We start from the raw sequence: 14,732 nt of genomic DNA on the forward strand, positions 1-14,732 counted from the left end.
TACCCAACGGGCCAGAATAGGCCAGAACGAGCTAATTTGGCATGCACGCACGATCCGCATGGTTGAACCCCGTGGATCTATTGAGGAATGGTCAAAAATGGATGCGGCGACTCTGTCCACGATTCGGAACGATATCCCATTCCGAGAACTTCATTGACTCAAGCCAGACTACCGTGTTCAATCGCTGTGAAACCTATCACGAGCGTAAACTAGGGCGTTGACCCTAGAATACCTTAGCAATACGTGTAGCTGTAGCTGATGTTTCTACAAATTAGCTACATTTGAAATTTCACGCTCTTTTTGACGGATTCGTAAGATGATTATCTCCATTAAAATTCTAGAAAGTTATGCCGAAGAAAGTTTATTTTATTGTGTTGTTGAAAAAAATTCTATAAACAATTATAATAAATTTTTTTGCACTTCAACCAAAACTCCAAAAAGACGCAACATGATTGTTAATAAAAACTGGTAGATAAGAATATTATAATAAGTATTAACGTTGTTTATTTCCCTTATATTAATAGAGCAGTATGTTTAGTAATTTCGGTGCGGATTCACAAAACAAATGAATAAATATACAAATACGTCCCCATATCCCATTAAATATCCCATAAGCCCTCCTAATTGACGAGATGGAAATGGAGGTGTCAGGAAACCAGCCAATTGCCTATGTGGGGCAAGCTTTTTGGTTGATTTCAATTCGGCCTGCCACGCTTTAAAGTTCTTAAAATTTATTGTTTGAGGGAAAAAAAAGTCCTCTCCTTCTCCCTTTGACTGAATATCACTCTGAATTTACTGTTTTTAAGCAATATTAATGCGATTTCTGCTAGGAATACCGGGGAAAGTTATCGTACGAGTTTCATGCCAGAAACGCTTTTTAACTCATAGATATGCATAACAGATTTTTAGACACAATTTTTATCCAATTTAATGAAAAGTCCGATGCCAGCACAATTCACGGAAATTTTCCTTTCTTTAAGTAAGAAGATTTGTATAAACTCCTGTACATATCAACAGAAATTATGAATTGATTTTTCAGTGACTCAAAAATGTAAGAAATTAAAAGATAATAAAAAAATATTGAAATGCTTATCGGTTGCCAACGGATCTGTTATTTGAGGAATAATTGGAAGCTAATAGAATTTATATAAATTGAGGATGTTCATGCCCAAGTCTAAAAAAAAAATAGCTGGAGTTTTCCATTTAAAGCTAACGGTATGAAGTTTCCTGATTATTTTAAGGAAGTTGTTCTTGCTAAATGCATCCAAAACAGGTTACTATAATACGATGTGAATCATAGGAGGAACAATCCGATTTCCGCTATTTTTCATAGCCAATCTGAACTTTTTGCAGGTCGAGGTCGTTGCGTAGGTCACCTCATGACCTTTTCCCGAATACGGTTTCCCCCTTCATTTTTAATGCTAAAATTGCTCTAAAATGTAGATTAGATTTTGGCCGGCTATAGTGCAGTATTCGTCACGTTTCGTTCCATCGTTTAAACTATGTAGCACACGGATTATCTCTTTTAAACGCGAAATGCTAGCGACAACTTTTTCGTCGGATCTCTCTACTTTTGCACCCATTCTGAGGGAAAATCCACGTCTCCCTTCCCATTTACCATGTGAGCGGACAGACAACCATCATTTCTTTCGCATTAGGCCACCATTTTGCTGGAGGGAAAAAAGTGATGACCCCCAAGACTCACACATGAACGTGCCGAATTCTCTCACATCCACACGGGGAGTGACAAATGGAAGGAACTGTGACGGGAGTGTTGGACTGGCCGGCGGCGAATATCGTAACAGACTCTTCCTCTACGATATTACTACTCCCAAAACGTCACCACGACAACGTTTTATTCAAGTGCTATTCAAATACGTGGAGAACTAAGCTTTCAACCTTAAAGGTCAGGCAAGAGTTTTAATCTCAATTTACAATAAAGATAACCATGAGAGTTCTTTTAAGGTATCATTTTCGTATAAGAGCTTATAAAATTAAGTAATGAATGTCACATAGAATTTAATTTTAACTTCACTTATATTTCAGCACCATCAAAGTCAAAGGTATGGCTATTGTCAACACTATGCTTTGTAAACAACACATAGTTTAATTTAGATTATGAAAGTAATAAAAAAAGAATATCTAAAGAAATGATTCATACCTGGAAAAGTAAAAATAACTGCAATAAAAGATCAGACATTGAACGACTCAGTAAAATATATTTTTATTTGATAAATCAAAATTGATGTAACAATAATTTTATACTAGCTCAGTTACAATGGACCAAATTATTTATCCACATAAGGAATGCCAAAATTCTTGTCTCGTTGTTTTCATTTTTTCGGGACTGTCCCGCTCAGCAATCTCCCGCAGTAATAGCAGAGTACGGCAGAAGTTGATATGCCATTAATCTAAATAGAATTTAATATACCTGCAATGATTGCAGTTCTTCCAATAGATTGGCCATATTTGCAGCTCCAAATTTAATAATTACTTTTAGTATAACTCGAGGTATTTTTGCGATCAAGGTAAAAGTGTAATAACATTGTTTTGCCATCCAGTTCTGAAACCTCCTCCAGTTTCATCGTGGGGAGTGGAGATTTCTTAAGCCGGGCACAAAAATTGTAACCGGTCACGAAAGTAAAGTAAAAAACGAATAAATGAATAATGATATTTTCCACAATTTTTTATTTAACACTTACCCTGCTAACCTTATTACTGTAGATCTATACCGCAGTGGTGGCCATTTTCAATACTTTTTTGCTATTTCTTAACGACCAACCTTTTATACGAGGAATAGGTGTTTGGTACCATTTTAAAGGATGAATTTGGCTTTTGATTTTTTCATTTCTTTAATTAGAAGTTAGCACCACTTTTTGAGCATTTGGTAAGCTATAATTTTTCAAAAGATGGATGGCGTAATAATGACGGTCGCAATAATCGATGATAAACATGATTAAAACTACAAAAGGTAATTCCCACACTAATGCAAGACTCAACCACCGACCATGGTTTCAACTTATTATGTAATTATCAAGAAATTGACATGAAACATATATGAAACTCTTGTAAATGGCATATGTTCAAACTATGGTAGGTAGTATAGTCTCGTATTTAAGTGTGGAAATTAGCGTTTGTAGTTTTTATCATGAATAGGTATATCGAACTTCCACCAAGCGAAGCCTGAAACGATTTTATACAAATTGAAGGATTTAACGTGGCGTAATATTAGGCCCATAGCACGCTAAGTGTTAATTAATATTAATTCCGCCATATCTACCCTAAGTATGTGAACACACCTGAATTTTACCAAGTCCTCACTAATTAAAACCACTCCGTCTATTCCGTGCAAGTGATGCGCAATACCGTCACGAACCAAGAAACCCCTTGGTGTCACCCACATCTTCCACCAATGTTCTTCCACCGCGTGGAGCATGCCCAACTCTTTCCCCACCACCACGGGTACCCCTCGGGGCTGCGTGTTCTCGCGTGACCCCTTTTTTCCTCTCGCTGTTACACCCTCTCATCCGACCCTACACCACCACGTCATTTTCTCCGCGCCCCACCCTGCATATACCCTTTCTCACTATTCTCATCTCTCCCTAACCCTACCCAACTCTCATCCAGCCTTTTTTTCCTCATCTCGTTTTTGGGTCATTCCATTCCCCCCACCGCACTTTCCACATCTCTTTTTCCTTACTTTTTTTTCTCCCTGCACACACGCATGGAGGCTTGGGTCGGCTGGTTGCTTCAACCTTCTAGTTCGTTCTTCGGAGTAAAAATATTGCATGAACGTGCACAGGCTTCTACGAAGACAAGAACTTAGATTTCTAAGCATGGTAAATGAGACGAACTATGTGTATTCCACATAACTCCCCCTTTAGTTGGCTCCCCGTTGAAAATGAGACGCACAATCAACGAAATCAATTGGAGAGTATATGAATCTGTTACTAATGTTCAAGTTCTGTTTAACTGAACATGAAGAATTATCAGTTGAAATAACCCATTAGTGCATAGCGTCCAATATATCGGACGTGTGCCATATCTCACATAAATACTTCTCTAGTCGATAAATTCAATGAGTCAAATTAAAAAATTAGCGGGGGGGGGTGAAGACAGACATCCATTTAAAGTTAATACAGTAATAAAATGTAATTAAAATGTAGCGCAAGTCAACTGGAGCCCATAAAAAAAATAAAATACACACGTCCGATATATCGGACGCTATGCACTAATGGGATAAATCTGTGGTAATTTTACTTAACTTATTTCATTTACCACGTCTAATGTTCGCAATTTCCATTAAGTACTACCTTCGGCCTAGATCAAGTGATTGATCTATTGGATCTGATTGGCTGACTAAGAAGTGTAGGTATTTTTAATCACTCAATCGAAACGTATTAACTTTGCTAACCATTTTCATTCCACGTAATAATACAGAAGATAAGTTTTCTGCGTTGGCCTCGGTCTTTGGTCAAGTTGCAGTCATCATGTGTGCTCTTGTATATATTTTCTCTGATGCCATTCCCGCGACCCCTGCTACATCCCCTGCCTGTCTTTAGGGCTATCTCTCTTGAAACCTCTATTATACTACCTATTCTCTACTCTCTACAACCTCCTCCATCATTCCTACGAACGTACATATATGTAAATGCATAGCCTTATCCAAAGATTCTCTACCCTTTCTCAATCTCTCTACCGTCCTGCGTACTTGAAAGTATTGGGACGTTCAAGCAAATTGTTCTTGTACCCAAGGATATTTGTTGGTAACAAATATTGTGACTAAAGTATTGTAAGTAAAGGAAAAAGAGAAGCAATACTAGCTATGAGTTTGCTCATTGAGAAGGGAAAAGAATAATCCCACTCTCATTGCATTTATTTACTTAGAGCAGGCGTTTGGAAACGTGAATTGGAACTTGATGTTTGGAATCCAGAAAAAAAATTTGAGTTCTTTACAGCGACAGGAAAATAATCCATATTTTACCTAAAAAGAAGCAGTGATAAAATCAGTACCCAGCTCAAAAGCAAAAATAATAAGGAAAGCTATGAGACAAGAATATGCTTTGTCACCTGCAGCTGTCAACCTTTGAATCGATTAAGCTTTTGATGTAATCAAATAAAAAAAGTAGTCAGGAGGGAGTATCTGTGGAGAAAAATATGACGATTCAATTGCCAATGACATAACTATCATAGCAAGGACAGGGAAGAATTTGAGAAATATTCTGTTTAAGATGGGTAAGTATAAACAGAAAATAAGCACAGAGACAATCAATATATTAGTATGCAGCAAAAGAAAAGTCATGACTAACATCAAAACAGGGAAACAAAAATTCGAAGAGGTGAATGAATTATGATATTTGATATCTGGTGAATGGAACAACAAAAAAGAAATCATCACAAGAATAGCCCAGGTTAATAGAGCATTTCACCAAAATAAAGATCTACTTACAGCTTGAAATTTAATCACAGAATTAAAAAAAAATTATCAGAAGTTACATTTGATATGCATGCTTTACTGTGAAAGTGAGGCGTAGACATGAATAGCAGTGGAGAAAGCTTTCGAGATATCATGCTACAGAAGAATGATGACGATGGATCAATAAGTTTTAAGGAGGAATAAAGAAGAGTAGGAGAGACGAGAGGGCTCAATGATATGTAGACGAAGCAAACCAATCGGATATCTTGAGACATGATGGTAAGAACGGAAATGGTAAAGCTGGAATAAAAGATTGGAAGGAGGTAAAAAGTGTAAAAGAGATGAGTTACGTAGGTGTGTCTGACTCAATAGGTGTGTGTGTATACTCAATGACACTACTGGGAGAGTTTACCTTCTTAAATCACCCCGGAAACCAACACTGGTATCGGATAGTAGATTTATCGACTTTCGCTTCAGTAAAAAAACCAGAGCTAAAATTTTATCTTGTAATGCTAAAAGCTAAAATTTTTCCTTATCTTTATAAAAATCTTAAACTTACTAAATTTTCTAAAAAGGCTATTAGAATGCTTAGTAGATGGAGATCAAGTAATATATTTGAGGTCTCACCCCTTAATTTCTTTTTTTTCTATCTTCATCACTGCCTATCCCTTCACTCTCCACTTCACTGCACAAAATTCTACCTCTCCTCAATGTCCACCCCTAACTCCTCTGCCCCCTTACTCCCCTTCCCCTCCTTAAACTACCTCACGTCCTATCCCACCAATCCCCACCAAGTCCGGCCCATCTCATTTTATTTCTCTCTCTTTTCTCCAGAATACATTTCCATCCTCCCCCTCTTCCTCTCCCTTTCAATTGCTTTCTCTCTCCACGGAGAATGTGTATGTGTGAGTGTGGGTGGGTTCCTCAACTTTTTTTGTTTTTCATTCCCTCCCCTTTTCTTTTTTTCATCATCATACCTCTCTTCCTCTCTCATCCTACACTCGCGTTGTTATTCTACGTCTCTATGCATATTCCTCGCATCCATCCATCTCTCCACCTTGCCGCTCCGACGAGCCAAATTTTTTCACCGTTTCCCTCGCACTCCACGCCCGGGAGAGAGAAAAATAAAGGGAACGAATCGAAGTTCTCTCTCCCTCTCTCGCGTCGCACGATGTGCCAGCATTTCATGTGAGCCTAAAGCCCAGACCACGGAGCATTTGTCTCGCTCCCCCGCTGAAAACTTGACAGCGCATAAGGATTCTGAAGTGTGGGAGATACGTCTCATAATTTTGCTAACATGCTCGGTGAAGTACTTGTAAAAATACGTGATTCTTGTAATCCTTATTAAATATTTATACTGAATACAGAAAACATTCATTCCTTATCTCCTATATAATATCCCAAGTTTGCATGGACTAAGGTTTTTTAAGGCAAACCTTTCTACAAATCTTTAGTCCATATTAAAAATTGTAGCTGAATAAATTTAATACTAATTCATCTATTTTGAGAAGTAACCCCAAGTGAGCACCGGGTAAGGTTTTTTTTTAACATTAACGATTCCACTAGTCATCAGGTTATTATCTTCTACAAGTATTTTAAGTTCACTCATTTTTTAGTCAAAACTCAAAATGCTGCTGTTTAAATATTGAACTGGAGCCAACAATGGCAATATTTTGCAAATATTATTCGCCGGGAAAGGTTATGATCTTTCATTATTAAAAATTAACACTGACGACAGTGAATACTCATTCATCACTTATCTCTTTAGTAAAGTAACCCCATGTTGGCATCGAATGAAAAGTTAAAAACGTGTTCCTAAGTAAAACGTTATAAAGTTAGTACATGTTTGCGAGACGTTTGGTCAATTTTTCCAACCTCTTAATATCTAATGTTATTTTTACTCGAATCAGCATGATATCAAATTAGTTGCCACTTAAATGGCTACCATTTCAAACCAACTGCTTTTTAGAACTCTAGAAAAAAAGCTAGTAATTAGCGAAAATAGTATTTGCAGATATTAATATAAACTGGATTTTAGAAACTTAAGGAGAAGATAGTTATGAATGATTCTAAAGAAATAACAGGAAAAAATAAGATAGGAAAAGAAAAATTAAGGTTTCGATTAATTCATTTCCCAAAAGCCTGGTTTAGAGTTCGTAGTAAATTAGCAGGAAAAAACTCCCTATCCGTTAAATTTAATTTAATTACTGTCCTCGGGAAACCGATCCAAGACACATATATTGGTGTAAATTTCCTCATACAATCCGTAGAAATATCGCCTCCCTTAACGGTCACACTCATCAACCCCTCTCACCTCAATTTGGACTCGTATAAATGTTGTTTCATAGGCACGGCCAACTCATCTGACGACCTCTTGGACCGAAATTAGTTTTTTTTTTTCTCGCCACGGGCTGTTCCGCCCAATCTGCTCCAGTTCCTTCTCTCCCCAATTCATTTCCCACGATTGGATATAAAACAAAAAATATTTCTCGTGCTCCTCTGCTTCGTCTACCCACCTTAACTCAATTGGACCGGTTCCTGCAAAATTCAGTTCTCTTGTCATAACACCTCTCCACTCATTCCCAACTCATGCTCAACTCTAGAGCAGGACATAATCTTCAAAAAAATATACCCCAAGGCTATTCATTCTCGTTCTAATATTATTTTTTCAATTGAAACTAAATTTTATTCGCAATTCCACTGCCTTGCGGTCCTGAACTCTTTCAAATTACGGCAACTTCCACTCTCCTGGTCTGACCGGTGTAGATTACATACACTTTCTAATATAATTACCATACTATTTAATTTCATCCCTGATACCGTTGGCTATAGCCAAATTTCAACTCCCTGCGATATTGTCATTTTAAGGCGCAAAAAGATCGCTGTATTTGAACCAAAATAAACCGTGATATTTTGTGGACTATAATTGTAATTATCACGTGGTTTCTGACTGAAACGATATTTTTTTGCAAAATAACTAAAATTGAAGATTAATGTAAAGGCCGTAAAAATCCATTTAGATACATAAGAAGAAAATTGGTTAATTCAACCAAATTATTTATCACATACTATTTTATGACAATGATTGTTAGATTTAAGGCCTGAAGCAATTTAATTGAAATAAATCTTTTTTCTTATTATTTTTCTAAAATAAATAAAACATAATTTTTGAATAAAAAATAACCATTTTATACTTCCCTAGTAAACTATTAACATGAGCTTTTACTTTCCACTGGTTTCTTATAAATTATGTTGTATAGTACAAATATATTGTAGAATTATATAATGAACGAGCGGAAAACACCAAATTGGGTTCTTATTTCAGTATGGTAAGATTCCACAAGGAATTACATCATGAAATTTCATCTTTCTCTTTTCACTGAACTAATTCATTATATCCTACCACTCTCTCAGCCTTAGTTATCTTTAAAAAACGACTTACTTCTGGCTAACATTGAAATCTAGTTCCCCTAGTTAATATGTAGCTTCACCTTTTGCCGGAGTTCATGCATAAATGATCATCAAAATTTCATATTTCCATAGCATAAATGTCTCACTGTTTTAAATAAGTACGAACTTCTTACAGTCAGAAGCAAATGAAATTACAAGGAGAAGTAAACAAATGTATGGTAATATGAATTCAGAAACTCCAGTATGAGCCATAAAGTCATAACTACCAATCCATACACATATTTATCACGTAAAAATTCAAAAGACACCGAGGAAACACTTGTAAAATATTTAATAATTTTCAAGAACCGAGGAATTAAGAAAAAGCTTACGTTTATTGTATAACTCTAACACTGAATTGTTTCTGGGTCAAAAGAAAGTTCAAAAATATTTTTCAGTTCATTTCGACTTTGCATGTCGATTCTCCGAGTAAAAATTTTTTCCAAAAACATTTCTTTTGTCCCACCTTTCCTTTTATCACGCAATAATGACGAATGAGGTCAGAGAAGGAAACGTACAAACTGCGAATGAAAATTTTGGGGTTCAAAAATAAAAATTCTGGTTGCCCAAGTGCCTCTCCGTATATATTCGCATATCCCTTCAACATTGCAGAGCTCACAGCACTCACCTATCATTCAATTATTCGTACATCCTCTGTCTGCCCCGTCAAGACTCTTTATCTTTCATTCCAGCTGTGCAGATCCTGGCTTCGCCCTCTTCTACTGAACCACCTCATCGTGTTATTTTGGAGGAAATTCTCATTTTTTTATATTCCCATCCCAAACCCCTTAACATACCTTTCCTCCCTTCACTTTTCAACGCTCAACCCTTTTCTCCGCAGAAACCTCACACAAATCCTCTTCCTTGTCCCTGAAACAAATTTTTTGCTCCTCTTTCCCAAAAGGGAAGATCCCAGGCTTTCCTTGTGCTTTCCGAAAAATGCTCTCTTCCCCATTTACCCGACGTTGGTCTCCCAAGAATTATACTTCAAGAGGCCACGTCATTACCTATAACTTTCAACCTTCCAAACATTATACGATTGGAAAGATTTAGTACTTTCCCGGCGAATAGACTTCTTGAGGAGTTCACGAGATCGCCACCGGGCCAGGAGCTGCAAAACTGCCGACGTTTCGATGTTCGTCTCGGGCATCATCCTCAGGGCTGTGGGTCAGATTTTTCCTTCCTTAGGAGCTTGCTTAAGTAAAATTCTCTCTCGAGCTTTCCTTTTCTCAAGCAAGGAAAACTCACACTCGACACTCACAGTATGATGGCTGAGTCGGACATCGAAACGTCGCCAGTTATGCGTTTCCTCACCCGGTGGCGATCCCGAGAACCTTTAACGAAATTATACCAATATAATTTTTGTATTGCCGCTCTCTTTTGTCCGATATTTACGACACAATTTTTGATCCTGACTTTAAACGATTTGCAAGTCAGTGATTAAATCCAAAGGTAAGTTGGATAGGTAAGGGTATAGCTCACTCCAGACAAAGCCACAGGTTTATGTGTTTGACACTTGGGGCGTAGGGCCAGGTCGTTTTTCCTGTGCTAACTTAATTTCCGAGGATTCTTATTGAAGGTCATTGGTAGACTAGGCAACCATGATCCCATTATTGCAACCGTTCATAGTCTATTTTCTCAGCAATGACTACATTGTCAAGCAGTTCTTACACTCGGACGTATTCCTCATTAAATGATAAGCAGAATGTTAATAATCCCTGAGGTAAGATGATTGTGAAATCACGTTGAAGGATGGAAGCCTCGTAGAGACTTTGTATACCAGCACTACAAGTGTCTAAGTATCATATCTCGTATGATACCTCCTGGCAATGTTAAAAAAAATTGAAACTGTCGAAGTACAGAGATGTCACAATGAATGGAACCGTCTTTCTCTACTTTAAAATTGAGAAAAACAGCACCCGAGGCTTAGTCTGGGTGACCTAGATTCCTACCTATACAAAACCAACTTCTTACTTGAAGAAATGTGTGAGTGAGTGGTAAAATTTTAAGTACTACGAATATCACAACCATGTAACAAAACACTTCTTCCTTAGCCACTCTGACATATATTCTATCCTACTTACAGTTACACATTCTTTACCGTCCCCCTACAACAAAAATAACACCGCTAAAAAATTGCCGAGCACCCCTAAAATTGGCAGTAAAAATATACAGTATGGAAGCCAATATTTGCTATAGATTTTATCGATACACGGTGTCGAAGCGATGGTTGCTGAGTACTACAAGCGTGGAAAATTATCCAATATATGTGGTAGAATCATTAAATTCTACTATATAAAACTGAAGACTTTATTTAATGGACTCATTACTGACTAACCGTCAGTGTTTCAACCCAAATATTGACTTTTATGCGTGAGGGTAGAGCTCCCTTCGACCAACTAAGGGTGTGTGATTTCAGGGTAGAGGGGCGAATACCTTTCCCTAGGCTTCATCGTACTACCGGCAATTCTAGAATTTCCTTCACTCGAGGCTTCATTGCGAAAAGTATTTTAAGCACTGAGAGGTATGCAAGTCACTAGCTCAACAGTAATTTTAAATCGAAATTAATTAAAGCGAATGTATGATAAGAGATATAGAGAATCTTTATAGTTACCTACAGACCCTACTCTTAGGGGAAATATTGCGCTTAATGGAGCCATCTCTTTGGATATTCTAGCATCCTGGAACTATAGAAAAAGCCAAAGCTTAATTAGATATTCTGTTGGATAATTACTCCTCTGCTCTCCGAGGTTCCAGGAATGCCACATCAAATGACATCATTTTCTCCATTTTCATTCTCAGAAAGGATGCCAACGATTTCACATTAATTAATACAGATTTTTTTAAACTTACGTCTAGATCGTGTCTTACATTAGACAGCTCATAATCCAATGATTAACAATTGTTCCACAGTACCATCACTTGTAAAAGCTCATTGTATCCTATTTTCTGAGCATACTGAGTTTTTTTGCGTCGTTTCCCTCGAAATAATGTATAAAGTGCTAAAGCAGAGAATATATAGTATAAAGATCAAAATTCAATTGCAAATAGAATAAAAACTACCAAAAACATTATGATTAACTCATTATAAATATCATTTACATTTGGCTTTAATTAAAACTATATTTATAACTATCCCTTGCAGACTATTATTTAATCATAATTTTTATATTCCCATTAAATACAGTCATAGAATGCAGGATGATTTTAGCGGGTTCTTCACTAAGGATGATAAGTTTATATTTGCACATTTAGGCTCCATGCTATATCTATTAGCTGTAGTTCTCTTTATCCACAAGAAATTTAAAAACTTTTCGCTTCATGATTGATAACTGATATACAATCTTTCGTCAAATGATATCTGTTAATTTTTAAGCGATCTTACAATATGAGATCACCGGGAAGCAATAGGTTAATGATGCCATAGGAACGAAAAAGTGAGTAAGTATTTTTAATCACATTGAAATATATCTTCATGGTAGAACCTCGAACATTGAAGCTTAGATCTACCCATTATTTATTTGTTGCTCTATTGTGTAGGAGAGATAAAGAGAGAAAATTAAAAAATTAAAAAAAAGGAGGGCAAAAAATCGAAGGACATCCATGACGGCACATTTTCCATGTGTGTCCGCGTCATCAATGAGATGTGATAAATGAACCGTGAAATTTCGGTAACTGAAGTGCGTACAACAGAGGAGGTGCATGGAATGACAAGGGACGGGGTGTTAGGAAGGCGAGAAGGGGCTACCACACACGCATTTCCCTTTTGTTGTTCTCGATGTTCTGAAATAAATTGCTTCGTGGATTCCTTTTATATTGTCGGGAGAGGAGCGAGTAAATTATTCCACGGTATTTGTCCATATAAATTTATTTTTCCAATGTCGGAGAGAGTGAAATGGGAAAAAAGGGATGGTCATTCATCGGTTTATTCTTGGACCATTCAAAATCATTTTTTTTCGAACTCATCTATTATACGGATTTTGGAAATTTGGACCGCAATTTGATGGATATGCGCAAAGCAACCCACAGTCCACGGACGTGATCTCGCAAAAATCGACATCTCCCCTGCATATTGCCGGCAAAAACTGCGTATATAACCACGTTGGCACGGTCACGTCAACACAGGTTTCTTTTCGCTGTGAATAGGGATCCGAGTCATAATATAAAAGGAAAAATCATCTTGCTTAAATTAAACCTATGCATGAATTTTAATAAGTAATATGTATGTGTGGTAGCTACTTCCAAAGTGGGCTAGAATCTAATACTTAAAATTCTCGTGTCACAGTTTTCTATTTGCAAATTCCTCCAAAAAGGCGGGACCGATTCCTTTGAAATTTGGTGTATATATTCAGTAGGACTGAGAATATGTTGTATGGAATGGGCCCTTAGTCATTTCCATAAGAAATACAAACAGGTTCATTTCCAAATAGATTGGCATTCGCAATGACGAGTCTCAAGGCCAAATGATGTCCTTTTGTAGCTTTGAGACTAACCTTGTACTTATACGGACAATTATACGTGGCATGTTCACGCGTGGATAAAAATTGTTTGTCTCGGCTAAAGAAAGATTTACTAAAAATATCGTATACTAAATTGAACTAAGAGACTGATAATGTTTCTTTAATGGTCATAATTTGTGATAGAGATGTCATTTAAAAGTTATTGATTACTTGCAGGCCACCCGGTGTTGCTCGGAAAGTATCGTACCCAGAGAAGTGGAAAGCATGGAGCTGGGAATTCATGGTCAAATGGTAGGGTTTTTAGGTAAAAGAGCAAAGCATGTCTGATGATGGTATGGATATATAACTGCGAACAATCGAAACAATGATTTCTGTATATCGCGTAAGGGATGAACTTACGCATACCCCAGAAAAACGTTTTTCACCGAGAGAATTTATAAGTAAGAGTAGAATCCTTTTAGTTATGTTTTACCAGACCGTGTGAAGGGTTTTGTCTACCAATCAGGATTAGCAACCACAGAAGTTGCATTACGTGACGTAACTAATGGTAATGAAATAAGGACGCAAAAGACGCGTCGGATAAAACCAAAAGTAGCACCACGAGATTTGGGAGCATGAGATGCACCAACAAACTAACTTTGGTTAACAAAGAGACATCCTCTTTTATTTATATAAAAGATAATAAAAGTACAAAGAATTTAAAAATATACTTATATATATTTACGGTTTTTTATAGGTCAACATCGTTCACAGCATCTTCCTCTTTCATTCATACACCACATACCCACATAATTACAATAAATTAGGTTTTTTTTATTCGACCGCATAAATATTTACTAAAAATAATTTATTTGGCAAAACAACGTTTGCCCGGTCAGCTAGTAATTAATAAAATTATCGAATAGATTGAGCGAAAAATTAAGGAGCAGTTGTCTCTATTTTAAAGATGGTATTTTCCGGCAATCCTTTGTGGCATTTACGAAAGTTTGGAAAAAAACAAAGTATAAGCTATAAAAGTCCTTACTATCTACAAAATTCCAAGCCATCCGATCGATCTTTAGAAGGTTATGCTTCAAATAACGGATTGCGTTGCTCAACAACTATACGGAACTCTCCCGCTGCCTTTATTTTGTTTCATCAGCAGTCAATGCACTGGCAAATCGTATCCAATACACTGGAAAGGGAATGTTGATCGTTTTTACCCACATTTGTAGCAACATCAGTAAAGTAAAAAATATACCTACGGTGATTTTACTTCAATTTCCAATATTCATACATTTTTTCTCATTTAGTAGCTTACTATATTTCTAATGAATAAATTTTATAGTTGATGCAAGAGCCAACACGTTTTGCCTGTAACAATTTGAACTGTTAAATTAATTACACTCGATTCCCTTCGCTACATA

The sequence above is a fragment of the Ischnura elegans genome, chromosome 10 (assembly GCF_921293095.1).
Source record: "Ischnura elegans chromosome 10, ioIscEleg1.1, whole genome shotgun sequence".
NCBI lineage: Eukaryota > Metazoa > Arthropoda > Insecta > Odonata > Coenagrionidae > Ischnura > Ischnura elegans.